The sequence below is a fragment of the Anser brachyrhynchus genome, assembly GCF_964034855.1.
Source record: "Anser brachyrhynchus genome assembly, chromosome: 22".
In the NCBI taxonomy this organism is placed as follows: domain Eukaryota; kingdom Metazoa; phylum Chordata; class Aves; order Anseriformes; family Anatidae; genus Anser; species Anser brachyrhynchus.
In genome coordinates, this window is record NC_137715.1 from 8,085,275 (window position 1) to 8,101,031 (window position 15,757).

Below are 15,757 nucleotides of genomic sequence, written 5' to 3' on the forward strand. Positions count from 1 at the left end.
ACAAGCTAACCTCTGAGCCCTGTATTCCACGCTTTTCTTTCAACAGGGATTGTAATTACCCTTTAGCATACAGTGGAAATTCAAGGGGGAAGTATGGACCTGCTGACTGCAGAGGAAACTCTCAGTTCTTGCTTTGAAAACAGCTGATAATTATTTCTCTGGCTGTTCCAGTCTCTGGTGCAGGCTCACAAGGAAAACAACAGCACTTCAGGCTGAGCTGCCTCGTCCATGTCTGGGAGAATGAGGCTCCATAAACAACTGGCTGCTCCCTAGGATTGTCCAGGTTTCTCTGCTTATTCCAGACAGCAGCTTTTCTATAGCTTTTATATTCACTGAAAGGAATGGCAGTATTTAATTTCATTTAGCAGGCCAGAAAAGGAGGTGTGGAAGGTCTGACAGACAGCACATGAGGCTGAACACCTGAGAGCTAACGAGAGCAGTTACCTGCAGTGTATGGCTGCGTCACCCCTGCAAGGCAACTGAACCGAGTTATATCGGCTGTCCCTGTGGCTGTTGTGCAGAAACATCTCTTGTCCTCACGCAGGTCCCAGCAGAGACCAAGGAAGCTGCTGCAGCCAAGCTCTGGAGCTCAGCAAAGGACTAATTCTACCAGCTCCAGACTGCATAAGGCTTGCACTCCAGCTGCGGCAGAGCTGCCTGTGGCTTGCTCCCACGTGGTGCTGTGGATGCTCTGTGTGGCAGTGACAGCATTCCAGGAAAAGGTACTTCAAAAGCCTACAGGCTCTCTGAAATTACACTCTGAAGATTATTTTTGGTTTTGCCATTTCTATCCACCTACAAATCCAAGAGCCTGAGTTACCACCAGGAAAGCTATACCAGGTTCACAGGGAGCTATAAAAACCTCTTCAAATGGCACATTGCAGCTTTGCTGATTGGAACAATGGTGTGATTTTACAGCTGGATAGCTCGAGACATTCCAGAAGGCAAGGAAGCAAGCGTCCGTGCACCTCATTAGGAAGCCAGCAACTGCCTCATTCCAATGAGCTTAAATTCCAATGACCTTAAACAGGTGTTAGTACCTCCCCGTGCCGGTGAGATATGAGCCCTCTGTATCTATGCGCTGCCTCTGCTGGACCTCAAGATGGAGTCAGGACAGCAGAGGACTGCTAGGCAGAAATGTGGGAAGGAGACTCTTCTGCAGATTGATCCCTGAAATCAAAGTGACGGTTGGAAGTTTCTGAGTGCTTTTGGCACGTAGACAGCAAAGGAGACAGAGGAGATGGATGAGCAGGCAGAGTGCTGGTGACAAGGTCAAAGTATACTGTGAACACCTTGTCCAGAGCACTGGTGCCTCTCTATTGCCCAATACCTTTGGCCATCATCAATCCTTGAGCACCCTCTTACTGCTCTAAAAGGAAAAGCCAAAGCTGAATGCTGGCTATTACAGTCTCAGAGGTTTACACTGCAGCTCTGGAACTCTAGACTCTGTCATAGCCTCTGTGTGTGTGTGTTATTTTGGGAGTACCTGTTGCCTTCTCCATGAAACATAAATGCTACTGTGACAAAACACAGTTTACCTCTCAGAAGTATTGTACCATTCAGATTAAATCTGCTCCAGTATTATTGCAGCTCCACTTTAAAGGCATAATACAAGACAGAATACAATTTCCTTGGTGAATGAGATTTATTTTCTTTTTGTGGTCATCTCTTGTCCTCTGTTGTAGTAAGTATTCTGGCTGGTAATAGCATGTATCTTGCCTAAGAGCATCACAGGAAGGTACATATCGAGGCTAAAGGATAGCAAGGAACCGTATGTGTTGCCAGCAAGTTTAACGAGAAAGTAACATGTGGCTGTAGGAAGATATTTTGAGAAGGACACGCGTGTGCTTCTTGTGATTTCTGAGCTTGAGAGAAGGAAAGAGGAAAGGAGGAACAGACCGCAGAGCTGAGCCCAAAGGATGCTTCTTTGTGAAGCCAGGGTAGCAGCAGTGGAGAGCAGAACATGGCCGTGGTGTGTTTTAATTCCTGACCTGGAGTTTACCTGTGATTCCAGCCAGCATTAACCATCTTTCGTCCAGCCTGGCTCTCACCCACAATTCCTAGAGATGCCTTAAGATCTCTCTGTGCTGCAGTCACCACAGGGTGTTGCATGCCACACACCACTCTCCTCACCCAAGTAATAGAAGGAAGGACCAGACCATTGCACTACCCCCCCCCACACACCTTCCCCCACCTTGCACTGTGAGTGGAAAGAGTTAGAATGGAGCTAGGGAACAGGCACACATAGCATGGCCTGCAGCTTCTGGTACAAACACAATTTTATTTAACAAAGGAGCTCAGACACTTTCCAGCCTGTCCCTTTAAGACCATGTTCACCAAGAGAAAGACAAACATACAGTTAACCAGAAACAGCAGACATTGAAACCTTGTGATCTGAAACTTGACCCTGATTCAACAGCCAGGAAATCCTGGGAAACCTCCAGAGGCAGCAAACAATCCCTTGCCCTGGGGTGGAGGAGAAGGAAACAATCAACACATTTATGCAGACTCAGAAAGGGTCAGCCATTTACAGAAAACAAGTAGAGCATGTGCAGGAGTTAGGATCATCATTACTAAGACACCCATTTTTTCTGCTCCAAGGCATAAGCTGATCAGCGGATGGCATCCAAAGGAGCCCTCCCATTCTGGTGGGATACAGAGCGTAATTAGTGAGGGCATGGAAAGCCTCTGACATAAGCCTCGCAGGCAGGGCAGCCCTAGTGACAACAAATGACATTTTCTGCTGCTGAAAACCTGACTGTAAGAGAAAACTGTACAAATATAACCCTGCTTGAACGTAGAGCAACAAGGGGCCGATGACCCAGCCATTTATTCCTGACCACGTGGACTGGAAAAAAAAAATCAAATCATGTGTTGGACTGTGATCCACCTCAAAGCAATCTGCTTTACCCATAGCAAAATGGGAGTTCACGAGCAGACAGCCCCAGGGAGAGCTGCACCTGGAATATCAGATACGAGAAATCATGGGGCTTATTGAAGCAAGACTATAGAGAAAAGTTAATTTCTGAGAGGCTGAAAGGATTAGGTACAGTGTTGCCCAACTTCAGTGGTAGCTGTTACTTTCTTGGAAATCGCAGATAGTAAAACTGAATGAGATAAAAAATGTGGGTATTTTTTTCATCTCTAATTCTTCTCAGAAATCTGAATGCAAATACTGCTGTGCTTACCACTGGACTTGCTGTACATGCAAGGCAGCACTCCCTGGAGGATACAGAGAGGATTCCAGATGCCCAAAAAGTGCTTTGTAGTGGGTACACCATTGCCCCTTTCCTCTCTGATAAGGGATAGAGCCTGGCCCTTTGCAAGGTGTGCAGAGATCTGAAATGTTTTATGTCAAAAAGTGCTGAGCAGCTTCAGTTTGTCTGGACTTCTGATCATGTTCTCTGGGTGTTGCAGACAACCCTAGACATTCTCCTGTCAGGCTCTATCCTTCAACTATCAGAAACCAAGTTTCTATTTTGCAGGAAATATAAGCCCTTTAAACCCTACTTCCATTTCAGACCCATGGAAAAAAAACAACATTTTGTAATGAAGAAAAGAAATGGCTTGTTTTCTTCCACACGGAGCTATCAAGACATTTCATATAGATGGTGCTGGCACTTTCATGCACATGTTCCAGCACCGTTTAAATCTGAATGCCACATAAAACTTATTATATTTATTTTGTTGGGATCAAACAGAATACCGAAGGTAACAGGACTACTCAACCATCACTGCTATTGCAATGTTCTCTAAAACAGCTTTTTACTTCTACAAAATGGCAGCTTCTGATGAAAAAGCCTACTATTGATAGTTTGCTGTCTGGCTCCTCTGTCATTATCTATAGCTGTGGCAGCCCTGCATTTAAATCAGCATTTGAGCGAACAAATAGGAGAAGGCTATACCAGCTTAACCTGCCTGCAGTCTCTGTATGTTGGTTCCCTTTCACGCTCACCATTATGGTTTTCCCTACCATTTAGCAGAGTCTCAGTTGGCATGCCAGGGCTGTTCATGCTTGGGCTCCTACAGTGTGCTTTAGGGCAAGCAAAATATGCTTCACAAAAGTTTTTGCTGGTATTTATACCTTTGTCATTGTTTGGTTCCAGCAACAACTGCAGGTTTTGCCTTGCTATTACTTAAGAATTTTTGTTGTACTAAATTCAGGACATGAACTGTGGGGATTTCTTATCTCAGTTTAATTACCTCTTTGATTGAAGTAAATGTTGTATCAAGTGGATGGAGGGAGGTCATGGTTGGAATGATCTCCTCATATACAGATTAAAAGCACAACCTCCTTTATCTACCATTGTCTTCTAATGAGGAATTTCAGACTCACCAACTTCAGAATAACCTCAAAAGTACAGGTGACCAGTGCCAGCAGAGGAGATTCTACTTTGTTGCTCTGCGTTTTGCCACCATGCCTCTTTTTCATCTCCTTTTTAGCTGTTTGAACTTCTCTCTATTCCTCATGCTCCAGAAACCCTGCCTCAGAGACTCTAGAGGCAGCAACTGGATGATGAAGGTGATCAAACAAGCCAGAGTTGGTTACTCTGTGCTTGGGCTTAGACAAGGCAAACAAACGTGGCACAGCTTCACAGAGGGAGGGTTGTTACCAGCTCCACAGGGAAGGAGAAACATCTTGTTGACATCATTTATTCAGTGTCCTACCGTCCCAGCCTTGCCACATTCTTCTTAACACCAAATCCAGTCCTACCTGAGCAAAGGGTAAGTGAAGAGAAAATATAGTAAGAAATTCTGCAAAAAAAATAAAATAGAATAAAATAAAAATAAAGGGAAGAAATGCAGCTTCAGAAGTTCGCTGAATCTGAAAAGGTTCAGTTCAAATCTCTGGTGGTCTTGGCAGATCAGCCCAAGGGCTGCAGACTGGGAAATTAGGCCTTAGTCCACTACCTGTTGTGCCCAAAGCTGAAATTTTAGACGATGTAATTCATCAGCCCTGGGGACAGACATCCTGGAAGATAACTGTCTTGAGCCGCAAAGTAAGTGCAAATTTGTGTTGAGCACTCTGCCTACTTACAAAGTGCCCTTCAAGAACATTCGTCTTTAAAAAAAACCAGTGGAAGATTGTCTGACAAAACTTGCCCCTTGGTTCTCATCTTTAAACTTTTTGAACCAGGTCCTTCAGAGCTATAAAACGTATTGCAGAAAAATCAACCCTTGAGTGCCTGAGGCTGGGAATCTAATAACTGAAGGCACTTTAAAAAGTGCCTAAAAGCAGGAATTTAATAACTCAGGTCTGGTTTTGATCATAACTCTGGAGTGTAGGTACCCTGATGATCAAATTGTTCAATAAGAGACATCCTGGAGGATGGTATATTTCTTTTTCAGAAGTTTTATCAAGCATTTAATGAACCAGAATTCCCCTGCACAAATACCTCAACTTCCTTCCCTTCTCGCTCTGACACATTGCAGTGGGTTTTCACCTGTGATGCAGCAGTCCTTCTCAAAAGTAAAAAGCTAATTCCACTGACCTTTTAGGAAGAATTCAGCTCTTCCACGTGGATGTCTTGTTCTATATCCAGCCCCTCCCTCATGATTGCCTTTTTCTGCCAGTCCCATTTTTTGAGCAGAAAAGCACAGCTGAACAAAAGCACTTCAGCCCAGCCTTTTAATGTCCTCCACAGAGATTCCTTTCAGCTTCAAATCCACTGCACTTCGCTGTGCCACTGAGTACACCCTCTCCCTTCTCCGTATTACTCTGTGTGAACAGGGCCAAAGGCATCCTTTCTGCCCCAAAAGAGCAGAGGAGACAAATTCTGCACGAAGACAAGTTATTGCAAAGCAGGCTGTGATGACAGAGCTGCAAACCCAGCCCAGAGCAAGCCTGAATTTTCCCAGCTTGTTTTTCCTCTTCCATCAACCTCCCCTCCCTCCAAACACATCTCCCCAACAGTCTCCCTCAAGGAGGGTGTCAGCTAATGCCTAACACATCTGCTTACCTCCATGCCATGTTTGCTTGAAAGAGAACCGGCTGCCACCAGAAACACAGACAGCTACTAGATGCTGTGGGCTGTCATCACATCTGCTGTTCTGGGTTCAGCTGAGGTACATTAAGAGCTTACCAGCCTCTGACATCAGCCGGCATAACTGATCAGATAGTTGCTGTCTAACCTGGTTCTGTCAAAATGGGTTTAAAAAATTCAACAAACAAAAAACTACTATTAGCAGTGTTTTAAGCTAATCTAGATCATTTTGATAGAACTGGGCTAGTGAACAATTCTAGCTGCCAGATCAGAAGATGTGCCTACCTCTGGCAAGCCACACAGCAGTGAGCAAGTAGAGCAGGGCACAGATCTCTAACTACACACACAGCAGCACTGAAGAGCACACTGACGGACTAGGCTGCTCAGACAGCCTGTCTCCAAATCCTGGGCTGCCCAGTTTGCTGCAAAGCCTCTTCCACAAAGAGGATAACATCTAGACTGTATCTAAATTAAGTGTAAAACAGGACAGACAAGCCTGATGGAGTCAGCACAGGACATCCACCTTGCTTTGTCCCTCAAGCCAGGTGTCCTCAGCCAGCCTTTCCCACCACCATGACTAGTAAGGAGTTTGGCTACAATGAGAGAACATCCTTGATCCAATTAACAACCTAGGTAGTGTTAGCGTAGCAACCACATAACCACCAAGTGATTATATGAAGGTGCTTTATTCAGCGCTGGAAGCCGGGGCAGGTGCCCAAATCTGGCTTCAAGTCCCGTTACTTCCCAGCCGTTATTTATACATACAATATTGCGTCAGGTATACATATTCATTACAGGTTGCAACATCAGCCTCGCTTTTCATTCTAATTAGCTCCCCTCCCCTTTGCACATGCGTGGCGCACTCTGGTGGTCGTCCAGGTGGTCGTCCAGATGAAGTAAGGAGTCTTCCTCTCCGCTAAACTCTTTCACCTTTCTCACTCGACGCATGCTCCCTCCGCTCCTTGGTTCTGCTTCAACTCATTTCATCATCTCCAGGCCCTTATCCAAGGTCAGGTTGTACCTATTCCCTTCCAGGGTTCCCCTTCAACGATTCTTTTGATTGTTCAATGTACTCCCTAAGTTTCCAGTATACATAGATTACTTGATAATGTAAGTACATTTAATAATATTTAATTATACCGTATGATCCATCACCTGAGAAACATTAATAGAACATCCATTCGATTCTCCCCAACACTAACATTTCCCCCCTTTGAAAATACTTCACTCACACCAAGAGCAAGTATTTTCATTACTATTAAAACATAATTATATACATCCTGTTTACCGGTAACATGCATATTCGGGTTCGGTTCAGGAGACTCATAAGGTTTTCCATACATGATTTCATAGGGACTTACTGACATCCCACTTCTTGGCTTTATTCTAATTCTTAGCAAAGCTATCGGTAAGGCCTGTGGCCACTGTATCTTAGCCTCCTGACAGATTTTGCTTAATTGTCCTTTTAAAGTTTGGTTCATCCTCTCTACCTGACCACTAGATTGAGGCCTCCATGGGGTATGTAAGTTCCAGGTAATTCCCACTAACCTACTAACCTCCTTAACCACATTGGCAATGAAATGTGGTCCCCTGTCTGAAGAAATACCCAACGGTACACCAAATCTAGGGATTATTTCCCGTAGTAACCATTTTACCGTTTCCTTTGCTTGGTTGGTGCGACAGGGAAGGGCCTCCGGCCATCCTGAAAAAGTATCAACCCCTACCAATAGGTATTTATAACCTCTTGCTTTAGGCAGTTCTACGAAGTCTATTTGCCAGTAATCTCCAGGCTCTATCCCAGCTCTAGTTCTTCCCATCTCAGCATGTTTCCTTGCTACCGGGTTATTCTTTAAGCAAAGCTCACATTTTGACATTACTGACTTTGCCATTGTTAACATGTGTACCGAGATGACACCTCGTTTCAAATAGGTTACCATTGCTCCTGCACCCCAGTGACATTCATTATGTTTTATTTGTAAGATTTCTCGCATTACTATAGGAGGCACTATGAGTTGTCCTGTCGTAGTCACATACCATCCGTCAGGATTCTTCTGGGCCTTCATCAAATTTGCAAGTCTCTCATCTTCTGCTGAATACTTTGGGTTTTTAGGTAATTTGAAACAAGAGAGGCCTACCTTCGATGGAATTAGAGCCATTACTTTCCGTACTTCACGCGCGACCTTCCGGGCCGTCAAATCTGCCAATCTGTTACCTTCTGCAATCTCTGACATCCCTCCTTGATGAGCTTTACAATGCATTATGGCCACCTGTTGGGGTTTCTGTACAGCTGTTATTAATTTTAATATTTCTTCCTGATATTTTATATTAGTCCCTTATGAGGATAGCATTCCCCTTTCTTTCCATAATGCCCCATGTACGTGGACTACCCCGAATGCATATTTTGAATCTGTCCAAATATTCACGTTCTTACCCTCGCTTAGTTCCAGGGCCCGCGTCAGGGCGACTATTTCTGCTCGTTGGGCTGAAGTCCCCGGAGGTAGGGAATTTGCCTCGATCACTACCTTTGATGTAGTTACCGCGTATCCTGCATAACGAGTCCCATTTTCCACAAAGCTGCTTCCATCCGTGAAAAGTTCCCAATCTGGTCTCTCCAGAGGCTGATCTTTTAAGTCTGTTCTGCTGGCATAGGTATGTTCGATGATCTCCACGCAATCATGACTGAGGTCTCCTTCCTCCGTAGTTGTTCCTAGAAACACTGCTGGGTTCAATAGGTTAGTAGTTCTTAAGATTACATCATCTTGCTCAGTTAATATAGCTTGATATTTCATCATTCGGCTGGGCGATAGCCAATGGCCCCCCTTTTGCTCCAATACCGTAGTCACCATATGTGGCACGAACACTTCAATTTGTTTCCCTAATGTGAGCTTCCTGGCTTCCTGTATTAAAAGGACTGTGGCTGCCACGGCCCTTAAACACGAGGGCCATCCAGCGCTTACCGCATCCAATTGTTTAGAAAAATACCCCACAGGTCTTTTCCAGCTCCCAAGTCGCTGGGTCAGTACTCCTAATGCCAATCGTTGTCTCTCATGCACAAACAGCTGAAAGTCCTTTGATAAGTCCGGCAAGCCCAAGGCAGGCGCCTTTATCAGGGCTTCTTTTAATTTCTTAAAGGCCTCTTGTTGTGGCTTTCCCCAGGTAAATGTACAGGCCTTTTGGGTTTCATAGAGGGGCTTTGCTATGAGTCCATAGTCCATTACCCACAGTCTACACCACCCGGCCATACCTAGGAAAGCCCGTAGTTCGTGCAGATTTCGCGGCTCGGGGATTTCACAAATAGCTTGTATTCGGTTAACTCCCAATTTTCTTTGTCCTTGAGAAATTTCACATCCCAAATAAATTACTGTTGTGCACGCGATTTGTGCCTTTTGTTTAGAAACCTTGTACCCATTTAGTCCCAATTGATTCAAAATATCAACAGTTACCTGAATACATTCTGACTCTCCTTCGGTAGCTATTAATATATCGTCCACATATTGTAACAGCAGGTATCGATCCTTTGGTACCTGAATTTGTCCTTGGTTAATCCAGTCTTCTATTTCTTTAGCTAGTTGACTGCCGAAGAGGGTCGGGCTATTCTTGAATCCTTGAGGCAATCTTGTCCAGGTCAGTTGCATCTTTCGTCCGTTCCGTGGACTTTCCCATTCAAAAGCAAAAAGTTTTCTACTATCCTTGTCAATGGGTATGCAGAAGAAGGCATCTTTTAAATCAATTACAGTAAACCACTTATATTTTTCTTTTACAGATGTTAACAATGTATAAGGATTAGCCACCACTGGGTGAATATCTTTTGTTATTTCGTTTATTGCCCTAAGGTCCTGCACTAGCCTGTATTCCCCATTAGGTTTCTTTACTGGGAAAATTGGGGTATTATATTCAGATTTGCATTCCTCCAAAATGTGGTAGCTAAGAAATTTATCTATAATCTTTACTATTCCTAGCCTAGCTTCTAGCTTCAATGGGTACTGTTTAATCCGTACCGGTCGGGCCCCTTCCTTAAGTTCAATTTTTACTGGCTGGGCTACTTTTGATTTTCCAGGCACGTCCGTTTCCCAAATTGCAGGCATTACTGCATTTTCTACCTCTTTTGGGATATGAGGAACAGCCTTCTCTTTAATCATTAATATTTGTCCCACTTTTGATTCCGGGATTCTCATAATCAATTCTCCATCTTCAAACATTATAGTTTAGTTAGCAAATCCCGTCCCAAAAGAGGAATAGGGCATTCTGGTACATATAAAAATTCATGCGTAATTTCTTTACCTCCAAACTGTAAATCAAGGGGTTGTAAGAACGGCCGTATTTCCTCCTTCCCGGTGGCACCTACAATAGTAGTTTTCCTTTCCCCTATCTTACCACTTAATCTATTGAGTACTGAATATGTGGCCCCTGTATCAATCAAAAATTTTACTTCCTTATTTCCTATTTGAATTTTTACCAAGGGCTCTTTAGTTTCTTTCAATCTCTCTAAAAAGGCGGAAGGTGATTCCGCTTTTTCTTGCCTGACATTATACAATTTTGACCAATTTATGGTCCGGGGCATAGCATTCTGTACCCCGACTTGTACCCAATCTTGATATCTCTTCAGCCTCCTTATTCCATCCCCTGTGTTATAATCCCATTGGGGATCCTCAGTGGGGAAGTTTTGATCTAGATTTCCAAGCACTAATCCATTTCATATATCTTCTCGGGCTCTCTCTCTGGCTGCCCGCAATACCATGTAATCCATCAAAGTATCCAGGATCACCTGGAGATCATCCCAATCGGGATTTTGGGTTTTAATTATCATTTTCATTATCCTAGCTACTTTATCTGGGTTTTCCCTGTAGGTGCCGGCTGCTTGCTTCCATATCATTAAATCCCCAGCTGAAAAAGGCACCTTGACATATACCGGTCCTTCTGTCCCCACTCCTTGCCTGAGGGGAGCGATTATTTTCCCTCCCTGTTCATTTATAGTTTCTCCTGCCCTTCGCTGTTGCCGGGTCCTATGTGACACGGGGAGACTAAAATCGGGGATTCTCCATCACTACTGCTATCTTCCTTTTCTCTTTTCCCTCCCTGTCCTGGCTCTTCCGGCGGAGCCGACGGCGCAACTTCCAGATCAATATTTCCATTATTATATTATTATATTATATTATTATATTATTATATACATTATTATATTATTATATTATATTATTTCCCATAATACTTATTATTCTCTATTGCCTGATGCTGTATACAGCGTCCCTCCTTAGTACATGCACAACAACGTTCCTCAGTTGAAACTTCAAGCACCATTATTCCACAAGCATGCTGCCATTCAGGCTTTCGGCGCAAATAAAAGAATAATTCCACATACGGCAGTTCATCATATTTTCCTTCCCGCTTACAAAATAGCATCAATTGTAAAATTGTATTATATTGCAATGTCCCATTCTCAGGCCAAGTTTCTTGGTCCTCTAGTTTATACTGTGGCCACCAAATGTTACAATAATCAATCAGCTTTCCTTTCCGCATTTCTTGACCAAAACCTCCCTCTTTCCAGTGTGCTAGCAAACACCCCAGCGGGGATGTCCGCGGGATAGGTACATCTTTTCCCAGAATTTCTTTAATCTTTTTCATTTTGAGCTTATAATACGGACCCAAAAGCTGCCGGAGCAGCAATACACTCTCCCGGAAGCTGCCGGAGCAGCAACACACTCTCCCGAAAGCTGCCGGAGCAACAACACACTCTCCCGAAAGCTGCTGGAGCAACAACACACTCTCCCGAAAGCTGCCGGAGCAACAACACACTCTCCCGAAAGCTGCAGCAACACACTCTCCCGAAAGCTGCAGCAACACACTCTCCCGAAAGCTGCCGGAGCAACAACACACTCTCCCGAAAGCTGCAGCAACACACTCTCCCGAAAGCTGCAGCAACACACTCTCCCGAAAGCTGCCGGAGCAACAACACACTCTCCCGAAAGCTGCTGGAGCAACAACACACTCTCCCGAAAGCTGCAGCAACACACTCTCCCGAAAGCTGCAGCAACACACTCTCCCGAAAGCTGCCGGAGCAGCAACAGCACACTTTCCAGAAGCTGCCGGAGCAGCAGTGTGCTTTCCCAAAAGCTGCCGGAGCAGCAGCGTGCTTTCGCAAAAGCTGCCGGAGCAGCAGCAGCACGCTTTCTACATACCAATAATACCTGGTGCTGACCCTTCAGCACAAACCAATACAGTTACCAATGCCGAACCTGCAGAGCTTTCGCTCTGTCTAACGGACGGCGCCTAGGCTTACCCCGGGAGCTCCCTGCCCAACCGAGCGTGGCTTTCGCCGCGTCTGACCGGCAGGCTTTCCCAACCAAATCGGTACCGAATACCCAAAGTTGAAAGCACCTTTGCTTACCACTCCAGTGGTACGTCGTGAGCAGCGGAGGTCGGTCGTGGTCGACTGCTCCCCGAGAATCCCTCGGTGCCGGCTGGAGCGAAACCGAGACACGATCCGCCTCAGCAGTGCCCACGCTGTCCCACCTGGGTCGCCAAAATGTTAGCGTAGCAACCACATAACCACCAAGTGATTATATGAAGGTGCTTTATTCAGCGCTGGAAGCCGGGGCAGGTGCCCAAATCTGGCTTCAAGTCCCGTTACTTCCCAGCCGTTATTTATACATACAATATTGCGTCAGGTATACATATTCATTACAGGTTGCAACATCAGCCTCGCTTTTCATTCTAATTAGCTCCCCTCCCCTTTGCACATGCGTGGCGCACTCTGGTGGTCGTCCAGGTGGTCGTCCAGATGAAGTAAGGAGTCTTCCTCTCCGCTAAACTCTTTCACCTTTCTCACTCGACGCATGCTCCCTCCGCTCCTTGGTTCTGCTTCAACTCATTTCATCATCTCCAGGCCCTTATCCAAGGTCAGGTTGTACCTATTCCCTTCCAGGGTTCCCCTTCAACGATTCTTTTGATTGTTCAATGTACTCCCTAAGTTTCCAGTATACATAGATTACTTGATAATGTAAGTACATTTAATAATATTTAATTATACCGTATGATCCATCACCTGAGAAACATTAATAGAACATCCATTCGATTCTCCCCAACACTAACAGTAGGAGGAAAGGTGGAGGGAATATTTCCCTATTTGCAGCTGGCACACTGATGCACACAGACTTTAAAGAGCAGATTTCTGGCTGTGCATTAATCAGAAGCAGGGACAGATTTTCATATATTTTTTTTTTAAGTGACAAGCTTCCAGCAACTAAACTTACATCAGTCACAGACAGATTTCCAATCAGTTACTGCTTGGCAAGTCAGTGCAGGACTCTATCTGCATATCCTGAAGTGATTCTTAACTTAGAGCAACTGCCATTCATACCGGCTGTTGAACAGTCTCCAGTTATCCACATGTGATCCTCAGAGCACAGCGGTCCTTGCTGCGATATCGCCAGGACTTGGATAAATCCTTTTGGCTCTGACTGGAGAGTGGCTGTACCAGTGCAGACACTAATGTCACAGACTTGTAGCTGAGAACAAGGAATACCTGTGCTCCACAAGATCACTCCTTCACCGCTCTCCTTCAGCCCCTCCATTGACACCATTCTAGTCCAGTGCTAATCCCACTGGGATTTACAGGCTTTTAAGTGGGTGGCTTGTTTGGAAGCTGAGCTCATGGAGAGCAGCAGATCTCTGTAACTGCCTGGAGATAGCAGACATGTTCCCAAAGCTCTCTACCCCAATTACTACTTCAACATTTTCAAAGAGAGTGCACAGCGGGGTTCTTCCCTCAAGATCCTTCACAGACTTCTCACATGCAAGCAGGCCTCCCCTCTTTTGCTTATTTCTTGTAACCCAGACAAGTCCAACAAAAATTTGCCTTCTTGACTTGAGTAACTGATCTGATGTCACAGGCAATTCCACGCTCCGTGGTACCATCTGCCGCATTCACACGACTGTGATTTGCAAGACACTCTGCATCACCTCCCTGTTTAAAATAATCCTTTCCACTGAACAAAGGCTGTATTTAACATATGCACAAGTACATCTAAAGGAAAGGAGGAATATGTAATGACTACCATTATCCACAACAATACATTATTCATGCTTCCCTCTGCTAGCAAAATCCTTCCTTCCCAATATTAAAGTGGTACATACTGAAGGAGAATGGCAGACCCTCTGGGATTCCAAATGCCTTTGCACTGGTCTCATTAGCATAGGCTCTCCGATTAATCAGTCCATTCATTATACAGCAATTTCACTACGAGGACCTATTTGGGAACACATGGCACGCTGTTTCACCTGAAGTGAGAGCGCAGCACCAGTACCAGCTTTTATGGCAACCACAAAATGAAGTGGCACCACATGCCACTGGCTCGGACAACCCAGTCAGCGAGACAATAATTGTACGTGGGGTGCTGAGGGACTTAGCACTTTAGGGGGAGCTGGTAGTGACTCAGATCAGATGCTCTCTGGTACCTTCATTTTGGCCTTTAATCCACAAATATTAGCTGATAAAGGTGTCGTTCACTAGCATTGTAATACTGAGCTCTGATAGCAATGTCTTGGCTTTGATAATCTTTGGGTATTAGAGAGATGAGGTTTGCAGGGAGAGGTAATACTTTTTATTTGAACAACTGATGGATTTTTGGCGGGCATAAAAATCAGATAAGCTTCCAGGTACACGAACCTTCAAGGATTTGTTTGTTTTCTTCCAGCTGTATCAGTAGAACTAATAAAAGATACCTCTCTCCCACAAACTTCAAGGGCTGCATGTCTGAAAGTGTGTCAGTTTTTTTCTGTATCTTTTAGTTACTCTCACTGCAAACCTCAATTCTTACAGCTTGGATTTACACCTTCCCTACAGACTTCTCAACGTGTACAGTGAAACATCATTATTTTCATTTAGGAAACATATTCATTCAGGAAAACATAAGCCCAGAGCGGTGATGTGACTCGCAGCAAGGGCAGGAATATGTTGTAGGTGCCAGGGCATGCCCTACCCATGGCAATACGCTGTTGCGGCCTCACTTGGGGACTGAAATTGCCTCTCTGCTCCATGCTGTGGCCGTGAGGTTGTTCCATGGGTGTGCACTTGCTTTCTGACTACCTCTGGCCACTGCTGCAGGGGTGGAGGAGAGCGGCAGTACTGTCCACAATACCCACAATTTCTCAGCTGACAACAGACGGGCCTTTGGCAGGTTAGTTTTGTAACACGGTTACTGATCAGCCGCACAATCCAGAGTGCAGCAGTATCCCTTGCTCACCACGACACCACAATACACCCTCATTCTGTAACTGCCGACTTGGCTAACACTCAAGTAACTTCCAGCCTTGTCTCCCCACTTCATAGCATTTCAGTTCTCATTTCAGGATAGTTTCCAATGATGCGAGTACTTCCCATGTTTTTGACTCAAGCTCTAAGCTCAGAATGCTATAACATTTGGATTTAACATCCTAAAGTGGATTTTAAGTATCAGTGCATGAAAATGTCAGTCTCCTCTCAGAGCTCACTGTCCAGAACACAGTTCCAAGCAAACACGTTAGCTCTGATAGGGAACAGCAGATGTTTCTCAGCAGACAACATTTACCTGCCTTGCAGGAGCAGCTTAACAGCAGACAACATTTATCTGTGAATAATTTATTTACAAAGTGATGAAAAAGCTTTGTTGCCAGTCTTTTTCACTCATTACCCAAACAGCTCCTGAGCAATTCAGTATGAATTCTTGCCATTTCATGGCCTCCTCCTCTTCTCATGAACAGAGATGATGTAGTACAGATACTGAGCAGTCTTCAGC

General features: G+C 44.8%; 1 protein-coding gene and 2 long non-coding RNA genes across 3 annotated transcripts in view; 1 reads left to right on the top strand and 2 right to left on the bottom strand.

The window, feature by feature from the left end:
* LOC308181648 overlaps nt 1–2,711 on the top strand; it is a 39,746-nt gene extending 37,035 nt beyond the window's left edge. The window contains exon 2 of the long non-coding RNA XR_013941537.1: nt 47–2,711. This is a non-coding gene — a long non-coding RNA (uncharacterized lncRNA). The remainder of the gene's footprint in view (nt 1–46) is intronic.
* Nucleotides 1–15,757, bottom strand: part of LOC308181640 (acid-sensing ion channel 2) — a 526,264-nt gene that overhangs the window by 365,173 nt on the left and 145,334 nt on the right. The gene's annotated exons all lie outside the window — the stretch shown is intronic.
* LOC308181646 overlaps nt 2,854–15,757 on the bottom strand; it is a 41,219-nt gene continuing 28,315 nt past the window's right edge. The window contains exon 3 of the long non-coding RNA XR_013941535.1: nt 2,854–4,714. This is a non-coding gene — a long non-coding RNA (uncharacterized lncRNA). The remainder of the gene's footprint in view (nt 4,715–15,757) is intronic.